General features: G+C 36.7%; 1 protein-coding gene across 1 annotated transcript in view; it reads left to right on the forward strand.

The window, feature by feature from the left end:
* Positions 1-5,911: 5,911 nt before the first annotated feature.
* Positions 5,912-15,339, forward strand: part of LOC128239309 (uncharacterized) — a 169,694-nt gene continuing 160,266 nt past the window's right edge. Inside the window, exon 1 of the mRNA XM_052955904.1 lies at positions 5,912-5,984. The gene's annotated coding sequence lies outside the window, so the exon portion shown is untranslated. The remainder of the gene's footprint in view (positions 5,985-15,339) is intronic.

Genomic DNA, 15,339 nt, shown 5'->3' on the forward strand with positions numbered 1-15,339 from the left:
TTAAAGGGACTGTACACCAGATTGGCACCAAAAAAAGATTTTTTCTGTAACGAATCTCAGGACAATTATATAATAGAATGTGTTACGTTTGGATATCATAATTGTAAAAAAAAGTACCTAATGTAAAAAAAAAATGTGTCGGAGACAGGGTTTGAACCCGTGTCGCTAAAATTGCAGTCCAGCGTCATATCCACTGAGCTATGAAGGCTTTATACACTAATTGGATGACATAATTAAACTATACACCTACCTCGGTAATATCACGTGATAACACTGACTAGCCAATCACGCATAAGGAATGAAGTCTACCTGGTAGACATACCCATTAATCTTTTTTAATGGAAAAATACAAGATAACTGCTAAACTTAAATAAATTGTAAACTATGTGGTACTTCAGTTAGTACGTTTCAATGCATTGTACACATCGATGCCAAGTTTATGTCAGTTTTTGACAATTTTCTTTTTTTTGGTGGTATTTTATCATACGGAGTACAGCCCCTTTAAATAGCCATAAAGGTGCATAGTTAATTGGTCATTGCAATAAGAACTACAATGATCATTTGCAAGTTATCAAGCACCAAATGAGCTTTAAAAGCTGCCAAACAGTGTGGTTTTTTGTCATTCTTTTTAAAAGATCAACACTGATATTAATCAAGATAATTGTTAAATTTCATTTTATTAAATTGCTTCAATTATTTCACTGGAACCACAACCTATTCATTGGCGCCACGGCGCTTACAGTTGATCCTAGTGCACTGAGTATAGAAAAAAAATATTAAGATTTGTAAAGAGGTAATCTTTAGTCAACAAAAAGCCACAAATGTGTGAAGGAATTGCTAAAACCTAGTTGTAATGATTACAATTTCCATGAAAATCCAGATTTATACGTTGTCAACATAAAGCTCTAGAAAGCCATGCAAAGTCTAGACGCTCATATTTCAATTTTTGTTCAGGAGATTTTTAACACAGCACATGGCAAGTCCTATGTGGAACTATTTTCCCTGAGAAGATTACATGGTCAGTCCTATGTGGAACTTCTTTCCCTGAGAAGATTTGTATTTAACACAACACATGGTCAGTCCTATGTGGAACTTCTTTTCCTGAGATGTTCTACGTTCTCCGAGAGGATCTGTATTTAACACAACACCTGGTCAGCCTGATCTGGAACTACTTTTTGCGAGAAGGTTTGTAATTTGTATCAAACACAACACATGGTCGGTCCTATGTGAAACTACTTCCTCTGAGAAGATTTGTATTTAACACAACACATGGTCGGTCCTTCGCAGAACTACTTTTCACGAGAAGGTTTGCATTTTACACAACATATGGTCGGTCTTATGTGGAACTACTTCTCACGAGAGGGTTTGTATTTAATTCAACATGTGGCCGGTCCTATGTAGAACTACTTTCCCCGAGAAGATTTGCATTTAACACAACACATGGTCGGTCCTTCGCAGAACTACTTTTCACGAGAAGGTTTGTATTTAACACAACACATGGTCGGTCTTATGAGGAACTACTTCTCACGAGAAGGTTTGTATTTTCACAACACGTGGTCGGTCTTATGAGGAACTACTTCTCACGAGAAGGTTTGTATTTTACACAACATGTGGTCGGTCTTATGAGGAACTACTTCTCATGAGAAGGTTTGTATTAAATTCAACAAATGGTCGGTCCTATGTGAAACTACTTCCTCTGAGAAGATTTGTATTTAACACAACACATGGTCAGTCCTTCGCAGAACTACTTTTCACGAGAAGGTTTGTATTTTACACAACATATGGTCGGTCTTATGTGGAACTACTTCTCACGAGAGGGTTTGTATTTAATTCAACATGTGGCCGGTCCTATGTAGAACTACTTTCCCCGAGAAGATTTGCATTTAACACAACACATGGTCGGTCCTTCGCAGAACTACTTTTCACGAGAAGGTTTGTATTTAACACAACACATGGTCGGTCTTATGAGGAACTACTTCTCACGAGAAGGTTTGTATTTTCACAACACGTGGTCGGTCTTATGAGGAACTACTTCTCACGAGAAGGTTTGTATTTTACACAACACGTGGTCGGTCTTATGAGGAACTACTTCTCATGAGAAGGTTTGTATTATATTCAACACATGGTCGGTCCTATGTGGAACTACTTTCCCTGAGAAGATTTGTATTTAACACATCACATGGTCAGTCCTACGTGGATTTTATAATATTACTGTATAAACCTTCAAAAGGAAAAACAACAGACCTTACACTGTTTACCTCCATTTTCATCTAAATTGCCCCACTATAGATGGTGGGACGGAGCATTTTCAAGGAAAATATTGTGGCTCCAATGATTTGCTGTGACTTTACCTATCATTGCATTGGCAATTAGCCTGATTTGTTCACACATTTAAGACTACAGGACTGTGTAACTCTTATACTGTTTTATAAATCAAGGGAAATAACTCAGACAAACTTCATGTCAGATGTAAGTAAGAGTTACATTTCATTGGAATATCAAAAATACAGTTTGTATTTCAGCAATGTACACGTGCTTTTTTAAATACACAGACGATACATGTACATTAATGACAGTCCATTATTGTAGTTGAATAGTTGATCGACAACATCTTTTTCTTTTGATTTTAAAAATGTTTTCATTAAATTAAATTAAAAAATATCGTGTTTGAACTGTCCCGAGAAAGTGAGACAGTCCCAAATGATACCCGGCTGTTGCAGAGTTGAGGGAACCAGCCGAATGGAAGTTGCATTTCCGCGGAGTATTTTGACAGCAGAGACTTCTGAAATAAACAAACTCAGGTGAGATAACAATTACGGAGAAAATAAATTGACAGTTGTACTAAAATCAAAGTTTCCTGTGGAACGAGTTGTCAGTGTAGCATTCTACGTTGTCATATTATGTTCACTCGGCGTTCTTCGAAATTCACGTTTCGTCACCGATGAGTTTCGAACCACAGTTGGCTCGAAAGGCTAGAGCTGTATATTTGCGAAAATTGTCCATTTAGAATTATAATGTTGTATAAAAAATATGTAAAATAGTGTTTTACCTGTGTTTCTGAAATAATGTTTATTTTTCTTGCCATCCTTTTTCTAATATTTGCATTTACGGCCTAAAATATAATGATTTGATTCACTTAACAGTTAACTGACTGGAGTAAGACATAATTTACGCCTACTGATAAACAAGTATTTCAGCCCAATTGTAAAGCATTTATTGTATTTTTATAATGAACCATATACAATACTACCTTTGGGAAATCGATGTGGTTGTGTTGGTATCAAATTATTCCGCCAACTAGGGTTTGTAATTGCGTTTTCAACAAAGCTATTGAGTATGAATCAAACCTGGAGACCTCAAACAAGAGTATGATATGCTGTAGCGTACAACTGCGCCATTGCCATCAATAAATTGATATTTTACGATAATTGTAAGAAAAATCTGATCATTTAAATTCAATATACATTTTAGTGTAAGATAATTCCTGTTTTGACTGGAGTACTGTTGTCCAGCAGGCACAGGTAAACTTTGCAAATTATTCTTGCAAAAGACAAGACTTAGTGTTATTTTATTTGTAGATGGGAATCTTACCTTATCAGAACAGTAAAAAATATTAAAAAATATTAGATTATCTCAATTATTTTAGGAACTAGGCTCTATTGATTAGGTCCGTTTGGAATTGATGATTTTTTGCACATGTTTACCTTATATTTATTTATATATTATACTCATTTTCTTTCATGAAAAACTGTGGAATAATTTTTTAATGACATATATTCACTATTTTGACCAAAATAAATAATAAAAAAAAAATATTAGAAAGAAAAAATTATAAAAAAAAATGTATTACTGTATCCAGGCAATGTGACGAGCACCTTTGGCTTTAAGTGGTTCAACAAATTTTTACATGTGACAGTCAAACAACACATCACCTCCCAAAGTTGTACCTTGTTAAAGATTGGGCTGGGTCATTTTATCTTTGTGTTTCTTGTGTAAATGGTGTAAACCTAAATGTAGGATTATTTTAACAATGTAGGTATTTGCTGTTGAGTTACATTGTTGTTCTTTTTCTTACCAATAAGGGGCCAAAGTAAGGCCCTATTATCAAGCTTAATATTGTTTTTGAAAATAAAATATTCTCTCTAAAATTTCTTTTATTTTTTTTCTCTTTATTTCATAAAAAATTGGAAACCCAAATCATTATTGTATGGAAGAATTTGTGTAATGACACTCGTATTCAAAATCAATACATACACATGTATAATAAAAATACTTTTTGACTGAAAAACTTAAACTACTAACTAAATAATGTATTTATGGAAAATATTAATTACTGATAACAAGATTGTAACAATGTATTTAGTAGATGAAAACGTGAAAATATTAAATGATTGGTGAATGCTAAAAGATTTACTGTGATCTACTATAGTCTCATAAGGTAGAAATACCGTGTTTTATGCACATTTCTTTTCAAATTAAACTTGGAATCCTTCATAAGAATCATTGTTTTCAACATTTTTTTTATCCTTTTTGGAATATTAAAACAATAGTATTAATTGTGGTAAATCTTATTTGAGAGTAAGAGTGCATCTTTAAAGAAACAAACTATTTTGAGAAACGTTTTTGTTTATGCACCAGTCAATTGTAACAACGGCTTCCCCAGGTCCGGGGAATAGCAGGGACTTTCGGCCCAGCCAAGCCCGAGTAAAATCCCCGCCCTGCGGAGACGAACTGATGGTAAAAACCCCGCCAAATGCCCCTGCACCCCAGGGACCTTAGGTAAGGCCCATTCCTCGCTATATTTCGCGTGAAAACAAAACCAACGCATTCACCTGGCACTGCTGGGCCACCCGGATCTGGGGGAGCCGTGGTTACAATTGATTGGCATTATTCAAGGGGATATACATCTCCCACTGGGAATATGGAAGGGTATATAGCATGTATGATATTTTTAATGAACAAAATGTGTCTTTTTGCTTTCTCAATTAAATCGCACTAAAAAAGACTGTCACCATTAGTCATAAGATAAATTTTCCACATGACAAATGTATTTTCAAACCTTTCCATTAGTAACATTTGTGTAGGAAATTACAATAACTTGTTCAACAGATGTTACAATTATGAATATACAAAGGAAGATTCATCATACAAAAATTTCTTTAAATATTGTCAGTTAAACATATATCTCTAGCTTAGAACACAACCTGCATTTTCAGCCTATGAAATTGTAGATAGGCAATTATTAAGTAGTAGACTTAATCATTAAGAATGTCAACTTTAGCACCTGTTTAAAGGTCTGCCTACTGCCGCTCATCCGAAACACACTCCCTGCGTCAGATTTTGCTTGACAGCAAATGAAGTTGTATTCTAAGTCAGTTAGATGGCCTGAAGTAATTCTGAATTATTAAGAAGGGCTGGTTTGCTACGTTCACTGCCCATTCCTAATCATTAAGAATTTATTTCATTACATATAACTATTACTTAGTTTTTTCTTTTTTGGGGGGCGGGGGGGGATTTAAAAAAATATAAATATAACACTGTTTTATGTGAAGTTAGAAAACGACATTAAATCTAGAAAAGGGATGTTTACTTCCACAAAACTTTGCATAACATTAACAAAGTTGGGCATTTCACAACCAAAATGCGCAAAACCAAACATTTAATTTCGTTTTCTAACTTCACATAATACAGTGTTATATTAAGAATTACAAGAATTGCCAGTAAATGAAACTTAAAATTGTTTGAAATTTTATTGACTAGGCATCTAAATCTTTTTCAATATCAATATTTTATCATTAAAGCAATACGATTAGATCTCAGATATTGAACTTATGCAATTTATGTGATGTTTGATATTGGTATTGATTTAAGGCATAGCTGCACAACCTGTCAAATAGGCTTTGTCAATCTCTAGGATTGCCATGACAAATGCGCAGTCTATCATGTTAGTTATTTATGTGTTTAAAATTTTTCTTTGAAATGAGGTAATGGATCATTATTGGACTTTTTCTTCCTTGTGTTTGAAAAATTCAGTAGTTTGATAATTGTGATATCAGTTATTTTTTTGGAATTATTTTTACCGCCTTTGCCTTGCAAATTGGGAAAAAAAGTTGACTCTAAGAAAATACAAAATCAGGCCAAAATAGCTAATATAATTGTATATATATACATGTTCTAACTTTTTATGCCCCCAAAGGTGGGCATATTAAAATCACACCGTCCGTCCGTCCGGCCGGCCGGCCGGCCGGCCGGCTCTATAACTTTCCCTTGTATGGACAGATTTTAAAATAACTTGCCACATGTGTTTCACATACCAAGACGACGTGTGGTGTGCAAGACTCGTGTCCCTACCTCAAAGGTCAAGGTCACACTTAGTGTTTATTCACAATGGAGTGCTGCATATAAGGACATAGAGTATAGGTTGTCGTGTCCGGGCTGTAACTTTCTCTTGTATGGACAGATTTTAAAATAACTTGCCACATGTGTTCCACATACCAAGACGACGTGTCGCATGCAAGACCCGTGTCCCTACCTCAAAGGTCAAGGTCACACTTAGTGGTTATTTACAATGGATTGCTGCATATAAGGACATAGAGTATAGGTTGTCGTGTCCAGGCTGTAACTTTCTCTTGTATGGACAGATTTTAAAATAACTTGCCACATGTGTTTCACATACCAAGACGACGTGTCGTGTGCAAGACCCGTGTCCCTACCTCAAAGGTCACCCTTAGTATTTATTTACAATGGAGTGCTGCATATAAGGACATAGAGTATAGGTTGTCGTGTCCGGGCTGTAACTTTCCCTTGTATGGACAGATTTTAAAATAACTTGCCACATGTGTTCCACATACCAAGACGACGTGTTGCGTGCAAGACCCGTGTCCCTACCTCAAAGGTCAAGGTCACACTTAGTGTTGATTCACAATGGAGTGCTGCATATAAGGACATAGAGTATAGGTTGTCGTGTCCGGGCTGTAACTTTCTCTTGTATGGACAGATTTTAAAATAACTTGCCACATGTGTTCCACAAACCAAGACGACGTGTCACGTGCAAGACCCGTGTCCCTGCCTCAAAGGTCAAGGTCACACATAGTGTTTATTCACAATGGAGTGCTGCATATAAGGACATAGAGTATAGGTTGTCGTGTCCGGGCTGTAACTTTCCCTTGTATGGACAGATTTTAAAATAACTTGCCACATGTGTTCCACATACCAAGACGTGCAAGACCCGTGTCCCTACCTCAAAGGTTAAGGTCACACTTAGTGTTTATTCACAATGGAGTGCTGCATTTAAGGACATAGAGTTTAGGTTGTCGTGTCAGGGCTGTTACTTTCCCTTGTATGGGCAGATTTTGAAATAACTTGCTACATGTGTTCCACATACCAAGACGACGTGTCGTGTGCAAGACCCATGTCCCTACCTCTAAGATGAAAGATACACTAAGTGTTTATTCACAAGGGAATTCTGAATATAAGGACATAACAGTGTAGGTTGTCAAGTATGGGTGGTATTTTTTTATGTTCAGAGGCAATTTAAAATAACTTGCCATATGTATTTGACACGTAAAGGCAAGATCAACTTTTCATGTACTGACCTTGTTCGTAGGTCAATGTCACATTCGGGGGCATTCGTCACATACTGTGACAGCTCTTGTTTATGCATACATTATGCTGTGAAATAGTAAGTATTGTCAAGATTTTGTTTATTTTTCAAGAAATTCATTGCTTTTTTTATTCATTAACGTAATAAACATTAATCAAATTGGGAAAAAAATCTAAAATTTTGGGAAAAATGGACTTTTTTTCGCAAGGGGAAACAGCCTTAAAAATGCAGTAAATTGCCCCTAAAAAATCACTGGATATTATTATGCTGTGATATCTTGATTGCGTGTAACTAAACAGAAATGATATTTTAGGCTTGTCTGTTTTTCGAATAAAAAAAGTTATTGTAATTAATAGCCTTGGAATTGTCCTCAGCAGCTGTGTTCAGCGTCCTAGTGCAAAATCTTAAATCTCAAAAAGCGATCAAGATATGCACATGAACTTTTGTGCACATATTACTAGTGACATTTTGCAAATGTGTAGAAAGGCAGATAACTCTGACTTTATTAATTGTCAGGTATAATGCCCTTTGATAGTTTGCTTTAAAACATCAATTAGCCATTATTAGGGCTTGAATTTAACTTTTTTTTATGCTCGCAATTTTTTGCGAGTGCTTAAATTTTCAACTCGCAAAACCAGACACTCACTCGTATTTTTTAAGGCAAATCTTTGTGCTTGCTAGGCAAAATATATATTGTATGGAAAACAATGATTTAAGGTATAGTGTAACTGTTTTAATGAATGATTATGTAATTGTACATTAAACGATATCATCATATATGTAACACTGACAGTACGTACTGAGGAAGTCTGACCAGGCCAGTATTGGTCTGTGCAAAATATTTTGAAAATGTTCCTTTTGTCATCTGTGTTGATGGTCAATTTAATGTACAACTCCCTTTTCCACTTCGAAACAGTTTTAACGGACAGATTATTTCATTTTGGCTTCTTTTTGGGAACTGATTGATAATCGCCATCAGCGATTTTAAATCAACAAGCGTAAAAAACTTTTTTGCTTGTCATCATTGTACAGACTGTGTCTCGATACGATTATTCGCTAAGGCCACTCCTTTTTTATTTTTTGGTTTACAAGAATTTTTGGAGAAAATGTCCACCGGGTGGTCGAAAAAAAAGAAAAAAAAAAAAAGGAAAAAAGTCACAAAACATACTCTTGAAGGGTGAAAATCAGAGAACAACATTAAAACATTGAAAATGTATATCATTAACTTGACATTTTTAAACTGCTATTAATGCATGTTTAAATGCACTCAAAGTTTCAAAGTTCTAATTAAACACAATGTTTAAATCTTACATACTGTGAATATAAAACATTAATCAAATTGACTATAAAACATGTTTACATGTATAAACTAAACTTTTTATCAAAGACACATTGAATATCACTCAGCAAGATATATTTGTTTAGCTTTAAGGGTATGCTAAAGCAAACGTGAATGCAGAACACTTTAAAACTGACCAAAATTAAATTGAAAAAAAGAGAGAAGGCGAATTTTACGCATTAAAATCCACAAAAATTGCACTGTATTAAAACAATACATTACATTTTCTAAACATTGTTTCAGTTATTTTAATATTGGAAAATGTCAATGAAGTGAAATAATTCCCAATTTTGTAAATAAGGAAGTAACATTTAATAAAGTCATTTGAGCTTTAATATTGTGAAAACAATTCCTGAAAAACTAAAATCCAAACTAGACCGAGATTTGAGTTTTAATCACCTTTACCATGCGGGGTCCTAGTTGTGTGTAACCCGATTCATGCTAAGTCCGGATATGTTCACCAAATCCATTTCAAATTCAAATCTTGTAGCAAAATACCACATCAGTACATAAAAGTCACATAGCAAAATAATAAATCTAGCATGTGACTTAACTTTATGTACCAATGATAGTAACAGAGAAATCCATAATTATGTATTGAATATTTTCATCTTCTTCCATCTCCGCCATTTTGTGTATACATGCGTTAACAGGGCATCGATCTATACTTCATTATTGTTTATCTTGCATTTTAAAGAGTATTCCTTGGTTACAACAACAAATCTCATTTATAGTGAAATATCAAGTTCATTACAAATTGAAATGAACTTATTCAAAATAGTTTTCCGTGTTGTTTTATCTAAATGTTTTGCACACAACTCCTGGCATTAGTAAATGTCATTGACACATGTGTTCAACTCTTTCATTGTTTTTACTCTACTATTAACCCAAACATGAATAAACATGTAATCTAGAATAACCACAAGCTTTACATTGACTCAATGATAAGTATTTCCAAACTATTTAAAAAATGAACCGACCGAACTTGTGAAACTAGGTCACCGGTGTCAACTTAGAAATTTTACTTTCGATTTCACCACTCACACTTAGGGCACTGTTATTTGATATGTAGCCATAAAATGTTATAAATGTTTTTCTCACACATAATTTACAGATATTTGTGTCTACTAATTCGATGGCAGCCGCTGACACTTTTATTTTTTATCTATAAACAACAATGTTTTCATGACCTAAATTGGCGGGGAAAAACAACAATCACGTAACAGTTTTTGTTTGTGGCGGCTGTTAAATTTGCCAATGTTTCTTGCTTTTGTTATTTTCACAACTCCTGCATATTTTAATTAAGTATTTCATACAAAGAATGACTGCTATCGTCAATTTCGCCATTGCCAACGGCGCTGCCATAACAGTTGACTGGCTCACATGCTATCACTATAAAATGGCGAATACGGCTACAGAACAACAAACCAGTCGAGATCTACTGCATTCGTACTCTCATCTGTTCGTTTTTCTTTCGTTTCGCACCAAAATCAATACGGTCGGGAAAATAATTTTGAAGAAAAAAGTGAAATTCATTTTTTTATTTTTTTGTACTTTTCGGAAAATTAGACCCGCCGGTTTTGTAAACCAATTTATATAAAAGTAGTGGCCTAAATACCGCCGCCAAAAATGGAAATAAAAGACCAGTCTACAAAACTGCATAGTAACAAGTACCTGCCACATAGTAACAAGTACCTGCCTGTGCGCATAACGTGAATCTACGTCATCAATTTCTGTATGTTTATCAAAAAACGAAAGTAGGCATCGCTAAAATTATTGTTTTACCTATTGTGCAGGAATTATCACCGATTATGTTCATATCTCTTTCAAGGATTGCATATTTTCTGCAAATTTTGAACTCGCAAACTTTTGCGAGTGTCTTTAAATTCAACTCGCATTTTCCAATTTTAGCTCGCATTTTGGGAGTGTGCGAGTGCTAAATTCGAGCCCTGCCATTATGTATTAACTGTTCCAGATATTTACACGAAAGTTTGTTCACATTTCAATGAGAGGAATTGCAATGTACAATAACCATAATTCTATTTCAGCTAATCACAGAGTTATTGCCCTTTGTAACTTTTCCTTGTCTGAAGAATAACTTGGAAACTACTGGATGGAATTCAAATATTATGAATAAGCTAAAATAGAGTTATGGTTCTTGTACACTGCATATTACCAGAGACAATATGCATGTGTAGCAGGGACATTACTCTACATTGATAATTACCCAGTTATGTCCCTTTAAAGTTGGAAAAAGTCAAACGAAAACTTTAATTTGGCAATTTTTCAGGGCTTGAATTAATACAAAAGTGTACTGCAAATTTTGCAAGTGATTCTAATTCTGAGGTCTTGTTTGCAGTATTTCAGGCAGTCTGCACAAATGATCATGTAGACCCTTATATATCATTTGCTGTGTTGTATGTTTATTTGATGTTAAGTTATTTTTCCCATTTTGTTTCAGTTTATTGATGATTAGTTTATTTTTTGCCTCTTTGCTGAGTTAGGTTCTCGATTCCACTATGAGATTACAAAACGAAAAAGAACTTGTTATTTATTATGCTTGTGTCTCCTTGATGGAAAGTGCCTCGAAATTGATATGATCATAGATACATCAAATACTCATATTAAGATTGAAAAACTAAATACCGGTCTTCCAGGAACGCTAACAATAAAACAGTGAAAATTATAGTAGGCTTGTAAAGACATCATCATTTATGCATGTTAAAGGGACAAGAAACAAAGGCAAGCAAAAGTTAACAAACTAAAGTTGTGAGTGGCTAATTTTTCAAAGTATTTTGCCCTTGCAAAATTTTGCATGTTCCTTTTAAATCAATTTGCATTGTCCAATTTTCTATTGTATTTTTACGAGTGTGCGAGTATCATATATGAGCCCTGGCTTAACTCTACAAGATGATTATATGAGTTTTTGTATGTAGACATTAGACTTCCCGAAAGTTGAAAAAAAGTGGCAGACATTCGGTCTGACAAGACATAAAATTCTGTCAGACCAAAAGAAAATCTGTCAGACCGAAACAAAAGGAACAAAAACGAAGTAATATCATTGCTTTATTCATCAATAGCACCTTATTTCTAAATAAAGGCTTTATAGTATGTCTCTTATGAAAATCATCAATCTGTCAAAATGCAAAAGTTCTTCTGGATATTCGAAACACTCCTCATCAATATTGGGTTAAAGTACTGTTTGTCACGAACAATGTTAAATCTCCATTTCAAGAGCCTGATATAAGGACTTTCAAACACATGATTTACAGAATCCTGAATTATCTCAGTATCAGACACAGGTAAAAGTTCTGAGGCGTGGTCTTTTATATCACGCTGGAATCCCTGCTCAGAAACGCTGGAATCCCTGCTCAGAAACGCTGGAATCCCTGCTCAGAGGCTTTTTCAGTGTTGGACAGGTTGACAACCTCCTCCGATGCCAATTGTTCTTGTGTAGTTTTCAATTTTATGCGCAGGCACATCTAGACTCTGCCTAAAAGTACAAAATTTAACATGGCCAGTGGATGTACAAATAAACTATTATCAACTTTTTTTTCACAAATAAAATGCCTTTCAGAAAGTTTCTGGCTTTCACAACATGCCAAATATCATATTACAATGGTGAATTTAGAATTCACTTTGATAGATTATTATGGATTTGTTTTTTTGTACAGAGTAAATTATTTTTATGCCCCCCTTCGAAGAAGAGGGGTATATTGCTTTGCACAGGCATGTCGGTATGTCGGTTGGTCGGTCCGTCGGTAGACCAAAGCTTGTCCCAGTGATAACTCAACAATTCCTGGACGTATGGTCATCAAACTTCACATGAAGGTTGGGCCTGACCAGTAGATGACCCCTATTGATTTTGGGGGTCATCGAGTCAAAGGTCAAGGTCACAGTGACCTTTAATGGTAAAATTATTTTAAAGATTGTCCGAGTGATAACTCAACAATGCCTGCACCCATGGCCCTCAAACTTGACTTGGAGGTTGGGCCTGACCAGTAGATGACCCCTATTGTTTTGGGGGGTCATCAGGCCAAAGGTCAAGTTCACAGTGACCTTGAATGGTAAAAGGTTGTCCGAGTGATAACTCAACAATGCCTGCACCCATGGCCCTCATAATTGAATTGGAGGTTGGGCCTGACCAGTAGAAGACCCCTATAGTTTTTGGGGTTCATCGGGCCAAAGGTCAAGGTCACAGTCACCTTGAATGGTTAAAGGTTTTCCGTGTGATAACTTGACAATGCCTGCACCCATGGCCCTCAAACTTGACTTGGAATTGGGCCTGACCAGTACATGACCCCTTTTGTTTTTTGGGGTCATCTGGCCAAAGGTCAAGGTCACAGTCACCTTGAATGGTAAAATGTTGTCCGAGTGATAACTCGACAATGCTTGCACCCATGGCCCTCAAACTTGACTTGGAGAATTGTCCTGACCAGGAGATGACCCCTATGGTTTTTGGGGCTCATCAGGTCAAAGGTCAAGTTCACAGTGACCTTGAATGGTAAAAGGTTGTCCGAGTAATAACTCAACAATACCGGCACCCATGGCCCTCATAATTGAATTGGAGGTTGGGCTTGACCAGTAGATGACCCCTATTGTTTTTGGGGGTCATCGGGCCAAAGGTCAAGGTCACAGTGACCTTGAATGGTAAAAGGTTGTCCGAGTGATAATTCGACAATGCCTGCACCCATGGCCCTCATAATTGAATTGGAGGTTGGGCCTGACCAGAAGAAGACCCCTATTGTTTTTGGGGGTCATCGGGCCAAAGGTCAAGGTCACAGTCACCTTGAATGGTTAAAGGTTTTCCGTGTGATAACTTGACAATGCCTGCACCCATGGCCCTCAAACTTGACTTGGAATTGGGCCTGACCAGTACATGACCCCTTTTGTTTTTTGGGGTCATCTGGCCAAAGGTCAAGGTCACAGTCACCTTGAATGGTAAAAGGTTGTCCGAGTGATAACTCGACAATGCCTGCACCCATGGCCCTCAAACTTGACTTGGAGAATTGGCCTGACCAGGAGATGACCCCTATGGTTTTTGGGGGTCATCTGGCCAAAGGTCAAGGTTACAGTGACCTTGAATGGTAAAAGGTTGTCCAAGTGATAACTCGACAATGCCTGCACCCATGGCCCTCAAACTTGACTTGGAGAATTGGCCTGACCAGGAGATGGTCCCTATTGATTTTAGGGGTCATTGGGCTAAAGGTCAAGGTCACAGTGACCTGGAATGGTAAAAGGTTATCCGAGTGATAACTCGACAATGCCTGCACCCATGGCCCTCAAACTTGACTTGGAGGTTGGGCCTGACCAGAAGATGGTCCCTATTGATTTTAGGGGTCATTGGGCTAAAGGTCAAGGTCACAGTGACCTGGAATGGTAAAAGGTTATCCGAGTGATAACTCGACAATGCCTGCACCCATGGCCCTCAAACTTGACTTGGAGATTGGGCCTGGCCAGAAGATGGTCCCTATTGATTTTAGGGGTCATTGGGCCAAAGGTCAAGGTCACAGTGACCTTGAATGATAAAAGGTTGTCCAAGTGATAACTCAACAATGCCTGCACCCATGGCCCTCAAACTTGACATGGAGGTTGGGCCTAACCAGTAAATGACCCCTAGTGATTTTAGGGGTCAAAGGTCAAGGTCACAGTGACCTTGAAAGCAAACTCGACAATTCCTGGACCTATGGTCATCAAACTTGACATGAAGGTTGGGCCTTCCCAGTAGATGACCCCTATCAACTTTGGGGGTCATCAGGCCAAGGTCAATGTCACAGTAACCTTTAACGCAAAAAAGTTAACAAATCTTCTTCCACTGATATCTCAACAATGCCTGAACCTATGATCATTAAACTTGACATGGATGTTAAGCCTGACCAGTAGATCACCCTTATTGATTTTAGGATTCATAGAGCCAAAGGTCAAGGTCACAGTGATCTTGAATGGTAAAAGGTTGTCCGAGTGATAACTCAACAATGCCTGAACCCATGGCCTTCAAACTTGACTTGGAGTTGCATCTGACTTGTAGATGACCCCTTATGATTTAAGTGACCTTGAACGAAAAAAACTTGTCTGTGTGATAACTTGACAATGCCTGCACCCATGGCCCTCAAACTTGACATTTAGGTTTCTGGTGACCAGCTGATGACTCTGGATTTTGAGTTCATAGAGTCAAAGGTCATGGTCATAACACACTCTATCCTCACACTTTAATGGTCATAATCTTAAAATGGCCTTAACGGCAACAAATCAGCTGTCATTTCGGTCCATGCATATTTCATTCAATTATAATCCTGACAACATGGCGCTCAGGGGGGGGGGGGGGGGGGGGGGGGGGGTGCATAATGTTTGACAAACATCTCTTGTTTAAATTTATGAAGGTAGAGCTAATTTTTGT

The sequence above is a fragment of the Mya arenaria genome, chromosome 6 (genome assembly GCF_026914265.1).
Source record: "Mya arenaria isolate MELC-2E11 chromosome 6, ASM2691426v1".
Lineage (NCBI taxonomy): Eukaryota > Metazoa > Mollusca > Bivalvia > Myida > Myidae > Mya > Mya arenaria.